This window comes from Scyliorhinus torazame, chromosome 5, assembly GCF_047496885.1.
Source record: "Scyliorhinus torazame isolate Kashiwa2021f chromosome 5, sScyTor2.1, whole genome shotgun sequence".
NCBI classification, from domain to species: Eukaryota; Metazoa; Chordata; class Chondrichthyes; order Carcharhiniformes; family Scyliorhinidae; genus Scyliorhinus; species Scyliorhinus torazame.
The window spans coordinates 318,337,115-318,353,968 of record NC_092711.1 but is presented as its reverse complement, the minus strand read 5'-3'; the positions used below and the strand labels follow the sequence as shown (position 1 = coordinate 318,353,968).

The 16,854-nt window shown below is 49.2% G+C and overlaps 1 pseudogene; it reads left to right on the top strand.

The window, feature by feature from the left end:
• The first annotated feature begins 13,871 nt into the window (after positions 1–13,871).
• Positions 13,872–14,098, top strand: LOC140418124 (peptidyl-prolyl cis-trans isomerase FKBP1A pseudogene; annotated as a pseudogene).
• The last annotated feature ends 2,756 nt before the right edge of the window (positions 14,099–16,854 follow it).

Sequence of the window (16,854 nt, the reverse complement as noted above, 5' to 3'; positions counted from 1 at the left end):
GTGTCTGCTCCATGATATACTGGTGTATATTATGACACTATCCAATTAATCCAATTCCCCCTTGCCCTTTCTCTATGGGACAGCAAATTTACCCTTTCATGTTTTTATCAAATTTTCTTTTGAAAATAACCATTGAATTTTCTTCCACACTCCTTCAGGCAGTGCATTCCAGATCATGACGATTCACTGTGCAAAGGAAATGTTTTTCCATGTCATCTGCAGTACTTCTGTCAATTATTTTATGTCACTGCCCTTAATTACTGACCCCTCTGCCACAAAAAGCAATTTTCCTTCTTTATTCCGTTAAAACCTTCATGATTATTAACATTTCTATCAAATCCCCTCTTCACCTTTTCAGTTTGAAGAAGAACAGTTTCTCCAGTATCTCCTTATAATTTGCGTCTTCCATGCCAGCCACCATTTTAGTAAATCTGTTGGGGGCGATTCTTCAAAATGGAGACCAAGTGTTCGTGCCGTCGTGAACGCCGTCGCATTTCACGACGGCGCGAAACGGTCACGGGGGGGGGGGGGGGCCAGCACGGCGCTGGAGCGGCTCATGCCACTCCAGCCTCCCTTCCCGCCTCCAAATGGGCACCACGCCAACCCGCGCATGCGCAGTTGGGCCGCGCCAACCTGCCCATGCACAGGAGATTTGTTCAGCGAGCCGGCCCCGACTCAACATGGTGTCGGGGTTCAGGGGCCGGCTGTGCAACAAAGTAGGCCCAGGGGGGGGGGGAGAGGCCCTGATCGTGGGCCAGACCCCATCAGAGCCCCCCCCCCCCCCAGTGAAGGAGCGCTTTTCCCCGCCCCACAGGCCGCGCCCCCAACCCTTCGCGCAGGGTTCCCGCCGGCAGCGACCAGGGGTGAACGGCGCCGGCGGGATTCTGCCGTATCCACGCGGCCACTCGGTCCAGCCGATTCCAGCGGCCCGTGGTCGGCGCCGCATCAAACGCGGCGGCGCAAATGGCACCGATTCTCCGCACCTCGGAGAATCGCGCGCCGGCGTCGGTGCGTCGTGGCACGGTTACGCCGATTCTCCGGCCCGGCGTGGGGCTCGGAGAATCGCGCCCAATGAATTTGAATTTCTACAGCATTGTTCGTGTTGACATCCACAGTACAGAAGGAGGCCATTTGGCCCATCGAGTCTGCACCGGCCATCTGAAAGAGCACCCTGTCTGGGCCCATTCCCCTGCCCTATTCCCGCAACCGCATCAAAGCTGCACATTTTTACACACTAAGGGGCAATTTAGCCTGACCAATCCACCTCACCTGCACATCTTTGGACTGTCAGGATATTCTAAAATGCTACGCAACCAATGAGGTACTTTTGAAATGTGGTCACGGTTGTAGAAAGCGTCGCTGAGTCAATTTGTGCACAGACAGCTCCGTCAAACAGCAATGCGATAGCTGACCAGATAATCTGAGATTTATGAGATTGTATTGATTGAGAGATGAATGTTAGCCAGCTGCTTGCCTTCAAACAATTCAGTGGGATCTTTTGTTTCCATTTCAATTTGGCCTTTATTTAATGTTTCATCTGAAAGATAACAGCTCGACACGTCCTCCTGCTGCAACACGTCCACCATACTGGCAGTGCCAACATTGACTGTGTGCTGAAGTCTCTGGAGTGACACTTGAATCTATAACCTTCAGACTGGGAAACATTGATTGCTACCCCAGCAAAAATTGAACTATTAATTACTCTATAGCAATGCATGATACACAATCCAGTGCCAAAAAAATTTTCAACAATTGAGATCATGTTGCTTTTCGTTTCTTTTATAAATTTAGAGTAGCCAATTCTTTTTTTTCCAATAAAGGGGCAATTTAGCGTGGCTAATCCACCAACCCTGTATATCTTTGGGTTGTTAGGGGTGAGACCCTCGCCGACACGGGGAGAATCTGCAAACTCCGCACAGACAATGAGCCAGTTGTAATTTTATCTGTGGCCACACGATTTCCTGATGTCCAGAATGTAAACGCGTTGCTGGAATTTAGTTCATCAAAGCCCATCCCCACACTATAAATAAATTACAAACGTATGTACTCTCTCCGGGTACTCATGTTTCTCCATATAAAATACTTGGTCCTCAGGCGAGGGGCAAAGCAAGCAGTAGCTTAAAGGGGAAAGGGTTTCGACAGTATGTTCAGGATGATTTTCTCAATCAGTTTGTTTCTAGCCCAGTGACGCACTGCTGGATTTCCCCTGAGATAGGGGCAAAAGTCTTGCCTTCAAGCCATCAACGCTGCTCCCAGCATTAAACTCCTGTGTTATAGCCATCGGAATGATGGTCGTGCTCCCCGCCACAACCTTTTAGCCAGTGTTGGGAGGGCATTGTGCCATAAGATTAGTTTCCCACATCTTGCCCACGTAGCATTGGAGGAGATGGTATGCGTGTCCCTTTAATAAAAATGAAATCTTGGATCTGACATTAAAACCGAGCCGTGATTGTGAGAGATATTACACTTTGCTTGTTTCTGTGACATGCACAGGGGGTAATTAGCCCACATTGAAGGAACAGGATAAACCCTGCATTCAACAGATTACCTGGTCATTATCTGTGGGATCTTTCTGTGTGCAAGATGCACTCTTGAACTGGAGTGTCTGATTTATGCTTTGCTGTAACAGTATCTCAGAGGCTGGGAATTCTGTGGCGACTCCCCAAAGCCTGTCCACTCCCCAGGGGTCTGATGGAATACCTGGATGAGTCCAGCTCCAACAACATTCACAAAACTCCACACCATCCGGGAAAAAGCAGCCCACTGGGTTGGCGCACCAACATTCACCCCCTTCCACCGCTGACGCACGGTAACTGCAGTGTGCGGACCATATACAAGGTGCATTGCAGCAGCTCAGTGAGGCTCCTTTAACAACTGTTCCCATCCCATTTGCTGTCGTAACTGAATGGGAAGATCCCAGAATAGAACCCTGGCTCAAAAGACTGTAACTTCTACTTTTCTTTCACAAAACGTGAAGGAACAGAGTCACATGACCGCTAATTATTTTTAACAACAAGAAAAATGTTTATTAAACATGGAAAATTGGATTATTATATAATACACCGTTACTCACCCTGTAGCTGAACAATTACACATAGATTTTGGGATTAACCAGATTACAAAGTACATCTTTTCTTTAATATAAATTTAGAGTCCCCAATTATTTATTTAATTTTTTCCCAATTAAGGGGCAATTTAATGTGGCCAATCCACCTAACCTGCACATCTTTGGGTTGTGGGGGTGAAACCCACCACAGACACGGGGAGAATGTGCAAACTCCACACGGACAGTGACCCAGGGCCAGGGTCGAACCCAGGACCTCAGTGCTGTGAGGTAGCAGTGTTGACCACTGTGCCACTGTGCCGCTCTAACTACAATGTTCTTATTAACACACAAAGTCCCTTTTAAGCACATAAGATGACAGTGGTAAGGCACACTTCTCTCCGAAACCAAGTGAATAGCTGAGGAGTTGTCCTCAAAATCCACCCGGATGATTTTCTTCCATCAAGGCTGACAGAAGCCTTCCAAAACCAACTGCTTCTAGAAACGCTGTGAGAGCTGCCTTCTCTTTCACTATCTATCTGCAATTGCAATCAAATGAGCTAACTTAAACTTAAAAGCTTCTCTACCTTACAAGGCCCAGTTGCTAAGCAACCACTGCCGGTTTATTTCCCCTTCACATCGTAGATTTCACTAAGTACAGTAGAATCACAGTTGGAATTGTAAACCAACCCCCACGCATACAAGAACCTTTGTCCTCATGAAGCTAAGTGTAGGTTTTATGTTTTTAGGAACAGGAACATTGGGCGAGATTCCTTGGCCTGCCCACGGCATGTTTCTTGGTGCTGTGAGATGGGCTGCCGATGGCGGGTGGCGGGATCTTCTGGCCCCACCAGTGTCAATGGTATTTCCCATTGAATCCACCCCATGCCTCTGGGAAACCAGTGGTGGGAATGCACCCTTGGCGGGACCGGAAGTTCCTGCTGGAATGAACAGCTGGAAGATCTCACCCAGTAAATTAAAGCCACTGAAAAACTATACCTAATTTCTAAAGTTTACCAATACAAATAGAAGTCCCTTAAAACTACTTTTGTTTTCCTAACGTAACACTTTCCAAAACTGCAACGTCTACCACCTAGAAGACAGCAGATGTATGGGACATCAACAACCGCAGGTTCCCTCCATGTCACACATCAACCTGAGTTCAAAATATATTTTGCTTTACTCTCACTTTGGATGGGGGCATCATTGACAATGCCAGCATTAGTTGCCCAGCCTTATCCTGCTGTTCTTTCACTGTCGCTGTGTCAAAACCTGGAACCCTCTCTCCAACAGCACTGTTGGGAGTGCGACAGTGTGGCCCCTTTAAGGGATGAACTCCATTGACCATGTGGCCCGTTCAAAGACAGTCGCGCAGAAGATCAAACACCTGCCAATAGGGAGCAGGACCCCGGGCAGTGTAGCTGAAGTGTAAAGACCTGTTATATAGTGTTCTGTGCCTGTTATCGAACTGCCTTTGCCGTTCAATAATAAACCCCTTTCTTTACGACTTCATTACTTGAGGTTCTCCAGTGTATGTCTCAAGCCACCACATTGGCAATGCGGATCTTTTTTATCGCAGCCGACAGTCTTGGTGAATCAAGGGAGCGAAGGAAAGAAAAGTTGAGAAGATAGAGACGCTCCAGCAAGAGTCAGAATCATTTAAACTGTGAGTGGAAATACCCATCATCGGCAAACTAGGCCCATTGATGAAAGGGTTGAGTCGTGTAGTCTGTAAATCGAACGGCTCCGGTTCGTCCGAGAACGAGATCACAAGTGAGTTGGGTGGGAGGGTGAGCTGCGAGGAGGATGCAGAGATCCCTCAGTGTGATTCGGACAAGTTGGGTGAGTGGACAAATGAACGGCAGATGCAGTATAATTTGGATAAATACGAGGTTATCCACTTTGGTGGCAAAAACAGGGAGGCAGACTATTATCTGAATTAGGGGAGGGGACTGTGCAACGTGACCTGGGTGTCCTCGTACATCTGTCACTGAAGGAAAACATGCAGGTACAGCAGGTGGTATGGAAGGCAAATGGTATGTTGGTCTTCATTGCGAGCGGATTCGAGTACAGGAGCAGGGATGTCTTGCTGCAATTATACAGGGCCTTGGTATGGCCACACCTGGAATATTGTGTGCAGTTTTGATCTCCTTATCTGAGGAAAGATGTTCTTGCAGTGAAGGTGTACCAGACTGATTCCTGGGATGGTGGGACTGACCTGATGGCGGGTGGGTGGAGGCACGTCAAACCTCTCAGAAGGGTCAGCACTCAGAGCAGAGAGGTGCCAGGCCATTCCGGCCATGCTGGATGGGAGAACCAGTTTTGGTCCAGAATGTCACAGCAGGTTGGCTGTGGTTAGAATGACGAGTCCTGGCCCGGTCGTGGCCGGTGTCTTCTGTGCACGATGTTAATGGGAGGTCCGTTAAGAAGCACGTCGACCACCTGAGGAGGCACGGGACAGTGACTCCCAGGAGTTGACCATCATCGAGCACCGTGAATATCCTTGTAACGTGGCCCAGCCAAGGGGAGTTCAACTTCTGTTCAACCAACTGTGTCTGTTGGGGGTGGCGGGGCTGGTTCGCCCGTTGTGGAAGTGGTCCTGCCTGAGTTGGCATTGAGCGTGAACCATCCAATCTTCCAAAGTAGTGCCAAGCCTGTGGCTGGGCCTCAGAGCTCTGGGAGGACCCGGCGCTCCATGCTGATTGAAATTTTGATGTATTCTCTTTCCTCGGTTGTCCCTGTTAACAACTGTGACTTTTGTACATAGTTATGGGGAAGTGTGTTCAGGGACTTAAGGGGAGAGGGATGTGGTAGCATGGCCTCTTTAAGGAGGTGAACTCCTCTGACCATGTGACTAACTCAGGGCCAATCGCGTGGGAGTGGGTGAACACCGGCCAATGGGAAGTTTGCAAGGAGCCCTGGGAGCCGGTCCTCAGGCAGCATGGACCGGGGAGCTTAAGTATAAAGACCTGTTGTATAGTGTGCTGTGCCTGCTATCTAACTGCCTGTGCCTTTCATCAATAAATCCCTTTGTGAACTACTGGAAGCCTCCAGTGTATATCTCGAGGTACCACAGGGAGCAAATGTTTCAAGCAAAGGGGATTTAGAGTCACTCATCCATGAAGGGAGATGAATGAATCAAGGCTGCAGCTGTTTTGTGGAAGCTGTCCATCACAGCCCACTACTTGAAAGGAATGAATGGCTTGTAGCTAATGGATCTGAGGGGTTGAAACACAGGTCACAGCTTCCTTCCAGGAGTGGACAGTTGGAACTTCCAGGTACGTGTTACAGCTGTAATGTTTAGCATTGCCGGTGTCGGGACTGCTCTCTAGCTTCCAGGCAGGGGTTTCTTTTCTGGGGAGGGGGGGTGGAGACTGTGGAAGGGTCCATTTAGTCAGGGGGTACCTATGGGGGTTTCCTTTAGTTAGGGAGTCTCAGTGGGGTGATTCCATTAGTTAGGGAGTCTCTGTGGGGTGATACCTCTAGCTAGGGGCTCTCTGTGGGGGTCCTATTGGTTACGGGTCTCTTTGGGGGATTCCTTCATTTTTCCAGGGCCCCCTTATTAAGAGAGTCCTGGGGGGGTCTCCTTAGTCAGGGAGTCCCTGGGGGAGCGGGTCAGGTCACCCCCATACTTGGGGGAAGGGGGTGGGGGCCTGCTATGTGGTGCGGGGTGTGTGAAGGGCTTATTTGTGGTCCAGGAGCGAGGCCAGCCACAGGGCTCCGCTTTGAGCCCCCCCCCCACTCAAAATGGCGGCCTGATAGCGGGATTCCCTCAGGAATCTCTTGTATTCCACATTATGCATAACTTTGCATGGCAAGGAATACGGAATTGCTTCCCGCTTTGTGCTCCCAGGAGGAACATCAATCAGTAGCAATTCTCCTCCGGCAGGCGGACAATTGTCTCTGAATGGGAGAATCACGCCCAATTCTTTTGGGACAGGCTTTGAGAAATAAATATCGCACAGGACTCCAGGAGGAATGCTGTTGCTTTGGATCACTGCCATGGTCCTTTTACCCCCCCCCCCCAACTATGCTCCTTGTGTCTTTGTGATGCTGCCCCAACCCATCCCAACGCCTACTGCCTGGTTGGCCAGCGCGCTGCCTAATGTCATGTCAGCTTGGTGTCAGCAGCGCTCCCTCGCACCGTGTCCATCGCTGACATTGTGAGAATGAGGCCCCTGCTGGCCGAGACCGGCAGCTTGACCAGTCACCTCATATTAAAACCAATCAGCATTAGACAGCAAATAGATGTAGTCATTAGCTTAGGTATTTTGGAATCAACAAGTGATATTTATGTGATTCAGACTATAATAAAGTTGATTTTTAATTTATTCTTGGATTGCATCACGACCAAATCCCTAACTAAAGGAAACCCCCATAGGTACCCCCTGACTAAATGGACCCTTCCACAGTCTCCACCGCCCCCCCCCCCCCCCTCCCCAGAAAAGAAACCCCTGCCTGGAAGCTAGAGAGCAGTCCAGACACCGGCAATGCTAAACATTACAGCTGTAACACGTACCTGGAAGTTCCAACTGTCCACTCCTGGAAGGAAGCTGTGATCTGTGTTTCAACCCCTCAGATCCATTAGCTAAAAGCCATTCATTCCTTTCTAGTAGTGGGCTGTGATGGACAGCTTCCACAAACCAACTGCAGCCTTGATTCATTCATCTCCCTTCATGGATGAGTGACTCTAAATGCTGAAACCCCATTGTTTGCAAACTTCAAAGAGAAGTAAATGCATTCCAGTCACTCAAGCGTGATATTGCAATGCATTTGCCGCTCTTTGATGTGATTAATGTTTGTAAACATTAGGATTTCAGCACTTAGAGTCACTCCTCTGTGAAGAGGGAGGAATGCCACGGCTGTTCTCCTTCCAAGAATGGACATATGGAGCTTCCAGGTAAGTGTTACAGCTGTAATCTTTTTCACTGACCCCTGTCTGGACTGTCCTCCAGCTTCCAGGCAAGGCTCTGGGGGGCGGTGGGGTTATGTGGGGGGGGGGGGGTTCCTTTATTCAGAAGGTCGCTGTGGGGAATCCTGGTCATTAGGGGGTCTCTTTGGGGGGGGGGTTACTTTAGTGAGGGGGGGGGGGGGTCCCTGTGGAGGTTCTATTAGTTAGGGGTCTGTGGGGATCCCTCTAGATAGAGGATCTCTATGGGGGGGGGGGGGGGTTCCTTCAGTTAAGAGGTCCCGGGAGGGGGGTGGGGTCAGCCAATTAAGGGAGTCCCATGGAGGGATCGCACTATGAATGGGGTCCCTTAGGGGTTCTCCCATTTTGGGGGCTTCTAGGGGGGTGGTCTGGGAGAGGAGGGGTGCGCAGGTAAAGCATTGTGCAGGGGGGGAGTGTGGCCCTCAGATGGCCCACCACGTCAGGCTGACGTTTGGTAAGGATTGTAGTAATCTCTGCCCACATGATTCCCGGCCCTGGGAACCAGAGAATAATGGAGGGCTGGAGCAAAGAGAGCTGGGTTTGCCAAATGGATACAACTGGGTCATTTGCATTAATTTACACCTTCCTACTGGCACATGGACAAAAATCCCAATCCCGCTGCCGGGGGTGGGGGAACATCCCGATCGGATCGGCGCCGATCCCGATTTTCCGATTCTCCGTCTCATCGGGAAACGCACATTGGGCGTCTACAAAATTATGAGGGGCATAGACAGAGTGGATAGTCAGAGACTTTTTCCCAGGGTTAGAGGGGTCAATTACTAGGGGGCATAGGTTTAAGGTGCGAGGGGCAAGGTTTAGAGGGGATGTACGAGGCAAGATTTTTACACAAAGGGTAGTGGGTGCCTGGAACTCGCTGCCGGAGGCAGTGGTGGAAGCAGGGATGATAGTGACATTTAAGGGGCATCTTGACAAATACATGAATAGGATGGGAATAGAAGGATACGGACCCAAGAAGTGTAGAAGATTTTAGCTTAGACGGGCAGCATGGTCGGCACGGGCTTGGAGGGCCGAAGGGCCTGTTCCTGTGCTGTACTTTTCTCTGTTCTTTGGGACAGGAGAATTCACCCCTTGTCTGTCCATCTGCACAGTGCTGCGTTTGGGAGCTTGCTGTGCACGAGTTGATGACTGTGTTTCCTGAATTGTGACAGTAAGTAACGGCACTTCGAAAGTACTTCACTGGCTAACGCGTGCTGAGGTTATGCAAGGTGCTGTGTACGGACAAGCTTTTCCTGGCCTGAATTTTCCGGCCAATCCTGCCGGCGGGGTTCTCTGCACCTGCTGGCATCACATCCTCGCCGTGGGTTTCCTGTTGGCGGGCGGGTGGTTTCAAATGGATATTTCCATTGGCAGCGGCCAGAGCAGAGAATCCCGCGCCCAGTGAAAGCATGCCGCCTCCCTCTGCCATGTGGCTGGGAGGATGGAGCATCCCGCCCTACATCTTTAACACGGAATCTTCTCTGAATTTGAGAATGCATGGTACATAGGACACAAGAGGAGGCCATTCAGGCCATCAGGCCTGTACTGGCTCTTTGATTGGAGCTATCCAGTGCAATCTTTCCCCATTGAAATGCAAAGGTTTCCTTAATTTCACTGGATTCCTTAATAATTCCAAAAGTTGTTGAGTAAACGCAACTGATAAATGCAAATATGAGAATGAATGAGGAGTTGCAGAGAATTATTTCCAGATTCAGGAAACGTGGGGCTGTATTCTCCGATCCTGCGGTGATGTTCGCGCGATCCGTCAGGTCTTATGCCCAGAAGGTCTATGGCACCCGCGCATCGATCCTCCGCTCGATGGGGGGCTAGCAACCACACAGAGAAAAGCCCCCGGCTTTACCTACGGATATGGACGGAGAATGGCCGGGTCCGTGGCCGGCCTGCCAAAACCTGCCCCACTGTAGCCCCCTCCCTTGCCACCCACGGACCACCCCCCACTAGTGCCCCCAGCCCCCGCCGAAGCCCTCCATGCCAGTGCAATAGCTCCTCCGCGACTGTGGCGGCGCAGGTCTCAGTCCGCAGCTGCCTTGCGAGGTCCCCGAGCGGTGTGAGCACACGTGCCCCACGCCGTTGGGGACTCGGGCCTTCGGGGGCGGAACATCGGGGCAGCGCCTCAGGTGACGTCCTGAGGCCGTCCCTACGGCGTGGAGTACGCCGTGTTTGAGGGGGCGGAGCATCACGTCAATGGGGATTCTCTGGCCGATCGCTGAACGCGATTTCAGCATCGGCAATTGGAGAATCTAGCCCAATCTTTCCTGGTTATGTTTTTTGTGAAATTTGTCACCTGACTGAGCAAACGGCTTGAAATGTAAAGCCCTCAAATCCAGGTCAGTCATTCCACCCGCCGTGGACAGGCAAACCAACATTTATCCCGTTGCTGACTTTTGAACTTTGCTTGGCAAACCATTGGCAGAAAAGAGTTCCAATCTTCAGCTTGAGACCATTTTAGCCCATCAGAAAGCATTCACAGGAGAGGGAGATTGTTCGGCCTGCCTTAATTTAGCCAATGGGAGGCATACTAATGTTTGCTGCGTGTAGGGGTCCCAATTGCTCCTTCAATGGATTCAGGACGTTTGCCTCTGTTGCTTTATCTGGGCACTTGTCCACATTTATTCAATCTGCTTACGTGAAGGAAGTTTCCTGATCTCAGACTTAAAATGCCTCCTTACTGGTTTGTCCCCTAGTCCTACATTCTGCTCCACCTTGCCCCCCCCCCCCCCCCACCTCACCCCTTCCCACAAACGCACTTGAATTTAAAGTCAGGTTTTTGGGGGAGTAAACGCTTTTTAATACCCTGATGTACCTCTGTAACATCACAGCCCACATATTCCTCAGAGCCTCAGACTGCAGTCCCACAAGGGGTCCCTTTAATGGTAACCCGCTCCGTGGTGGATGTGATTGCTAAATGTTATCCTTTGGTATGTTCTGGCCCAGTGCATTTCCATAGTGCAATGATGGAATGCGCTGAGAACAAAGCAGAGGGCCACAGATAGCACAGCTTGGAGGGCAGAGGGCCTGATAACCACATTAAACCCGCACCAACATCTGTTTGGTGAAAAGAAAATGCTATCTGTTGGAATTAACCTCCTGAACTCGCACTCATTAACCTCGCAGGCAAGAAAGTTAGACAACAAGAGGCTATTTGTTGGTAGCCATACATAGCAATCCATGGTGCAATATTGTACATTGTACAGCGTGAGAAGAATGCTGTGCAGCTTTATAAATTTTAAACACAGAATATATTTGTGTGGGAAACAAGAAGACAAGAGCCATGTACAAACATCCGTTTGTACTTTGACAATTCCTGTTTCATTCACCGTCTCGAAAGGAGTAAGCATGCAGCGGGTTAAAATTATGGCGAATGCCCCAGGGGGAAAAGCCAGAACCAGAGACAAAGTAAATTTCCCAGGAGCTTTACCGAGCCAGAAATAACCAAACCTTTGCAGCGCGAAATATCAGGAAGGTGGAAAATTGAGCGAACGGCAGCAAAAGGGACTGGCTTGACAAGGTTAAAAAGAAAAAGCCCTGTCCAATTCTGGGGACGTGGCTGATGTTGGTGTGGGAATTGACAAGGCAGTAACGGGAAATTGTGCGTCACGGGCCCACTTTTGCAGTGGTTTACATAGAATTGCGTGGTTCGTTCAGCCATTTGGCCAATCAGCTACACGCCAACACAAGCCCCCTCCCACCCTTATTCATCCCAACCCTGTCAGCGTATCCTTCTATTTGACAAAGAGTCACCCAGACTCGAAACGTCAGCTCCCTTTTCACTCCTCAGATGCTGTCAGACCTGCTGAGATTGTCCAGTATTTTCTGCTTTTTGTCTCCTATTCCTTTCTCCGTCATGTCTTCATCAAGCTCCTCTTAAATGCAGCAATGCTATTTGCCTCCTGTGAGTAGGGAGTTCCACAATCTCACCACTCCCTGGGTGAAGTGGCTTGCTCGGGTTTTTATATTACGATTATCTTATGGCCACTGGTTCTGGTCACCCCCACAGTGAGAATATTCTCCCTCCATCGATCCCAACAAACAGCTTCCTAGTTTCAGTGACCTCCATCTAGCCACCCCTCAGCCTCCCCTCCCGTACCAGCCTCCCCGACCAGGTGCCGGAATGTGGCGACTAGGGGCTTTTCACAGTAACTTCATTTGAAGCCTACTTGTGACAATAAGCGATTTCCATTTCATTTTTTTTTTCATTTCAAAGGACAGCTTGTTCAGTCTTTCCTGATGGTTTGAACCTCTTCTGATATCACCACGTAAATCTTCTTTGCAGCTTCAACAATGCGTCAATTGGTTGAACTGATCTATACCTGCATGGAAGCGTTAGAAGAAATGAATTGGGGACCACAATGCTATTGGTTTGTGTGTTTAATCGGAACACAGAATGAGTCAATGAGCAATTTACAAATCAGGAGAATATGCAACAGTAACATGTACGTCTCCCTTTTTGCTATTTGAATACATTTTTCTTCCAGTTTTCCAATCCCACGCTCCTGGTCTATGGGCAGCCGGTGCAAAGAGGGGTGGGGAAAGAGGTGGACCTCCTTGTGAACCAGCCCCAATGCCTGGCCAAATTCGCCATCAACAGGTGCAGGCAGCGGGCGACTGAGGGGGTTGTCCATCCTGACTGTCTGCCCCCCTACCGTGGTTCCATTCACAGAGCGATGCCCCAAGAGAGGAAGGATGTAGTGTCCAGCGACACCGTTGAAGCCTTCCATTCCAGGGGGGCAGTGCGGTGGCTGGGCTCCCTTATCGACCCTCTTAATCATGTTTTGGTTTAATGTTTTAAGTTTCATTTGTGAGAGGGCGGCACGGTGGTGCAGAGGTTAGCACTGCTGCCTCACGGTGCCGAGGTCCCAGGTTCGAACCCGGCTCTGGACCACTGTCCAGGTGGAGTTTGCACATTCTCCCCGTGTTTGCGTGGGTTTCGCCCCCATAACCCAAAGATGTGCAGGGTAGGTGGATTGGCCACGTTAAATTGTCCCTTAATTGGCAGCACGTGGCAACACGGTAGCACAAGTGGATAGCACTGTGGCTTCACAGCGCCAGGGTCCCAGGTTCGATTCCCCGCTGGGTCACTGTCGGTGCGGAGTCTGCACATTCTCCCCGCGTCTGCGTGGGTTTCCTCCGGGTGCTCCGGTTTCCTCCCACAAGTCCCGAAAGACGTGCTTGTTAGGTGAATTGGACATTCTGAATTCTCCCTCTGTGTACCCGAACAGGCTCCGGAGTATCGTGACTAGGGGCTTTTCACAGTAACTTCATTGCAGTGTTAATGTTGGCCTACTTGTGACACTAATAAAGATTATTATTGTTATAATTGAATGGTGGGGCAGGTTTCGGAGGGGGCGGTGTGTTCTCCTCCCATACTAACAGTGGTGAAAGGGTATTTCAGTTGAACATAAGAACCGGTAGAGGTCAATATCGAACTTGATGCAGTTCCATCATAACAAAAGATGGGGGGGGGGGGGGGGGGGGGGGGGGTGGCGGGCAGACAGGGTCAGGTCCACGGCACCATCACGGTTGGCTCAGCTGTACTGAGGAACGGGAGCAGGGTTGGAAAATCAATGGTGACAGGAGACTCTCCAGTTAAATAAACAGACAGGTGTCTCTGCTGCCACAGACATGAATGCAGGATCACGTGTTGCCTCTCTCATGGCACGGGTCAAAAATGTCACTGAGCAACTACAGAGAAGTTTGAGATATGACATGGAACAGCTGGCGGTCAAGGCCCATGTTGCTACCAATGACATAGGTAGAAGGAGAGGTCCCGCAGCCAGCTTTTAGAGAGCTAAGAAATAAATTAGCAAGTAGGACCTTAAAAGTAGTAATCTCCAGTACCACAAGTTAGTGAGTACAGAAATAGGCAGATAGCCCAGCTGAATGTGTGGCAGGAGAGATGGAATGAAATTTGATTTTTCCAGAGCTCAGCCAATTAAATTTGAAATCGGTCAAAATCCAGTCATCAAGGGGTGGGAACAAGGATTAGTTCAGGTGTTGAGCAGACAGCAAAGCTGACCTTCCTCTCTGACTGGAGCTACTGGTCACATGGCGTCATGCGGCCTAATGCTACTTTGATTCTTCACATCGAGCTCTTGAGATCCGAGTGAAATCGGCACAGTGGTACGGGGGTTGGCACTGTTGCTTCACAGCTCCAGGGTCCCAGGTTCGATTCCCAGCTTGGGTCACTGTCTGTGCGGAGTCTGCACGTTCTCCCCGTGTCTGCGTGGGTTTCCTCCGGGTGCTCCGGTTTCCTCCCACAAGTCCCGAAAGACGTGCTTGCTAGGTAATTTGGAAATTCTGAATTCTCCGTGTACCCGAACAGGTGCCAGAATGTGGCGACGAGTAACTTCATTGCAGTGTTAATGTAAGCCTACTTGTGACACTAATAAAGATTATTATTATTAAAGCAGTATTTGGTATGTCTCCCGATTTTGGCACATAAGCATGGGCTAGCTTGACGATTGTGCATTGAGTGTGCAGGGTTTGGTTATAATTGCACTACCTTTACCTTATCCATCTATGACCTGCTGTATCTCAGCAACAAATCAGATTCTCTCATGTTCCGTTTGGGTTGCAACTTAAAATCTGATTACCTTCTTCGTGAACTTTATTTTTTTTTGCATTCTTTTTAACATCGTGCTTTGGTTTCTGATCATTTGTAAGCTGCACGTGATCAGGTATTAACATCAAAGTGCCTGTGAAATATAAAGGAGAGCTGATAATTTATGACAAACTACTTAACGTTTATTGTAAAGCAACGAGTTCTAAACTGAATTGCTGATCACAGGGCAGAGTGGAAGATGGGAAATTATTAAGCATGTATGGAAAGCAGAGGAAACAATGGTTGTAAAATAGGCAACAAAGAAGTCATTCAGTGATTAATGATAGATTCTTCAATGCAAGGAGTCTAGTGAATAAGGCAGATGAGCGAAGAACATATTCAGACATTTGGGAATACAATATTATTACTATGACAGAACCACGGCTTAAAGAGGGACAGGAAAGGCAGTTCAACATTCGTGGCTTTCCGGGTAGGATAGAGAGGGACATTAGAAGAGATCCCAACGGCCAGAGAATTGCAGCTGATATTCTTGAAGGATCATCACATGAGGCCACAGGGATCGAACTGAAGAACAAAATAGGGACAATCACGCATAATATAGACCCCCAAATCGTTAGAGGGAGATAGAACAGAAATATATAGGAAAATTCTTGCAAAGTGCAGAAACAATAGGGCAGTAATGGTAGGAAATTTCAATTACCCTGGTATTAACTGGTATAAAATCAGTGATAAAAGCAGAATTTTAAAAATGCATTCAGGAGAAGATTTTAGCCAGCATGTAGCAAGTATTAGTGATTATAATTCAGTGAGAGCTAGAGTATCTGCAAAATAGGGGAACATTTTTAAAAAATTCTTTCACGGGATGTGGCGATCGCTGGAAAGGCCAACGTTTATTGCCATCCCTAATTGCCCTTGAAGAGAGGGCATTTAAGAGGCCAGTAAGCCTGACATCGGTAGCGGGGAATGTTCTACAATCCACGATAAAAGATTTTACAGCAGACCACTTGGAAACAGTGGGGCAGAGTCAGCATGGGTTTATGAAAGGGAAATCAAGCTTGACAAATCTACTGGAATTCTTTGAGGGAGGCAGATTTGCTGGTGCTACATGGGAGGGTTTAAACTAGATTGGCAGGAGGGGGGTTCCTCAGCAGCAGGGAAGCAAATGAGGGGCTGAAAGGAGATGCAATGCTCAGCAACGGCAAGCTGAATAGTCATGATAGGCAGGAGCACGGCAGGGAGCGGGCAAAAACTATTGGATTAATTTGCATCTATTTCAATGCAAGAGGGCTGAAAGGTAAGGCTGCTGAACTCAGGGCATGGATAGGGAAGTGGGATTGGGATATTATAGCCATAACTGAAACATGGCTAAGCGAGGAGAAGGACTGGCAGCTTAATGTTCCAGGGTGCAGGTGTTTTAGGTGGGACAGAGCTGGAGGAAAGAGAGGAACGGGTGGGGGGTTGCATTTTTGATGAAGGGGAGCATCACAGCAGTAGTCAGAAATGAAATAATCGAGGGATAATCCAGCAAAGCTTTGTGGGTGGAACTAAGAAATAAGAAGGGGATGGTGACGTTATTGGGGTTGTACTCTCGGCCCCCAAATAGTCGATGAGAATTAGAAGAACAAATATGCTGGGAGACTGGGGAGACTTGCAGGACTAATAGGATTGTCATAGTAGAGGATTTTAGTTTTCCTGGCAGAGACTGGGGGTTGAGCATCCCGCCGGTGTGGTGCGAGGCAGACATGTGGCATGGCGGGGCGGAGAATTCTGCCCTGGGACTGCCACAGGGTTAAGGGCTTAGACGGGGTGGAATTTGTTCAGTGTGTTCAGGGAAGTTTCCCCAGGCATTATGTGGAGGGTCCTACTCAGGAAAGGGCAAAACCTGAACGACTCTGGGGAAATATGGCAGGGCAAGTGGTGAGGTGAGGGTGGGGGACCACTTTGGGACCAGTGGCCATAGTTCTATTCATTATAAAATAGTTATGGAAAGGGACAAAACTGATCCACATGGCGAGATCTGAATTGGGGCACGGCGAATTGTGGTGGAATTAGAGAGGAGCTTGCAAGGGTTGATAGGAGTAGCTTTGCTCAGGACAAAGGGACATCCGGCAAGTGGGAGGCCTTTAAAAGTGCAATAGCTAGAGTTCAGGGTCCATATATTCCTGTTGGGGTGACGGGCAAGGCTGGCAGGAGTCGGGAACCCTGGATGACAAAATATATTGAGGTTTTGGGCAGGAAAAAGATGGAGGCCTGGCTCAGGTATAAGCAGCTGGAATCAGGGGATTCCCTGGAGGTGTGCAG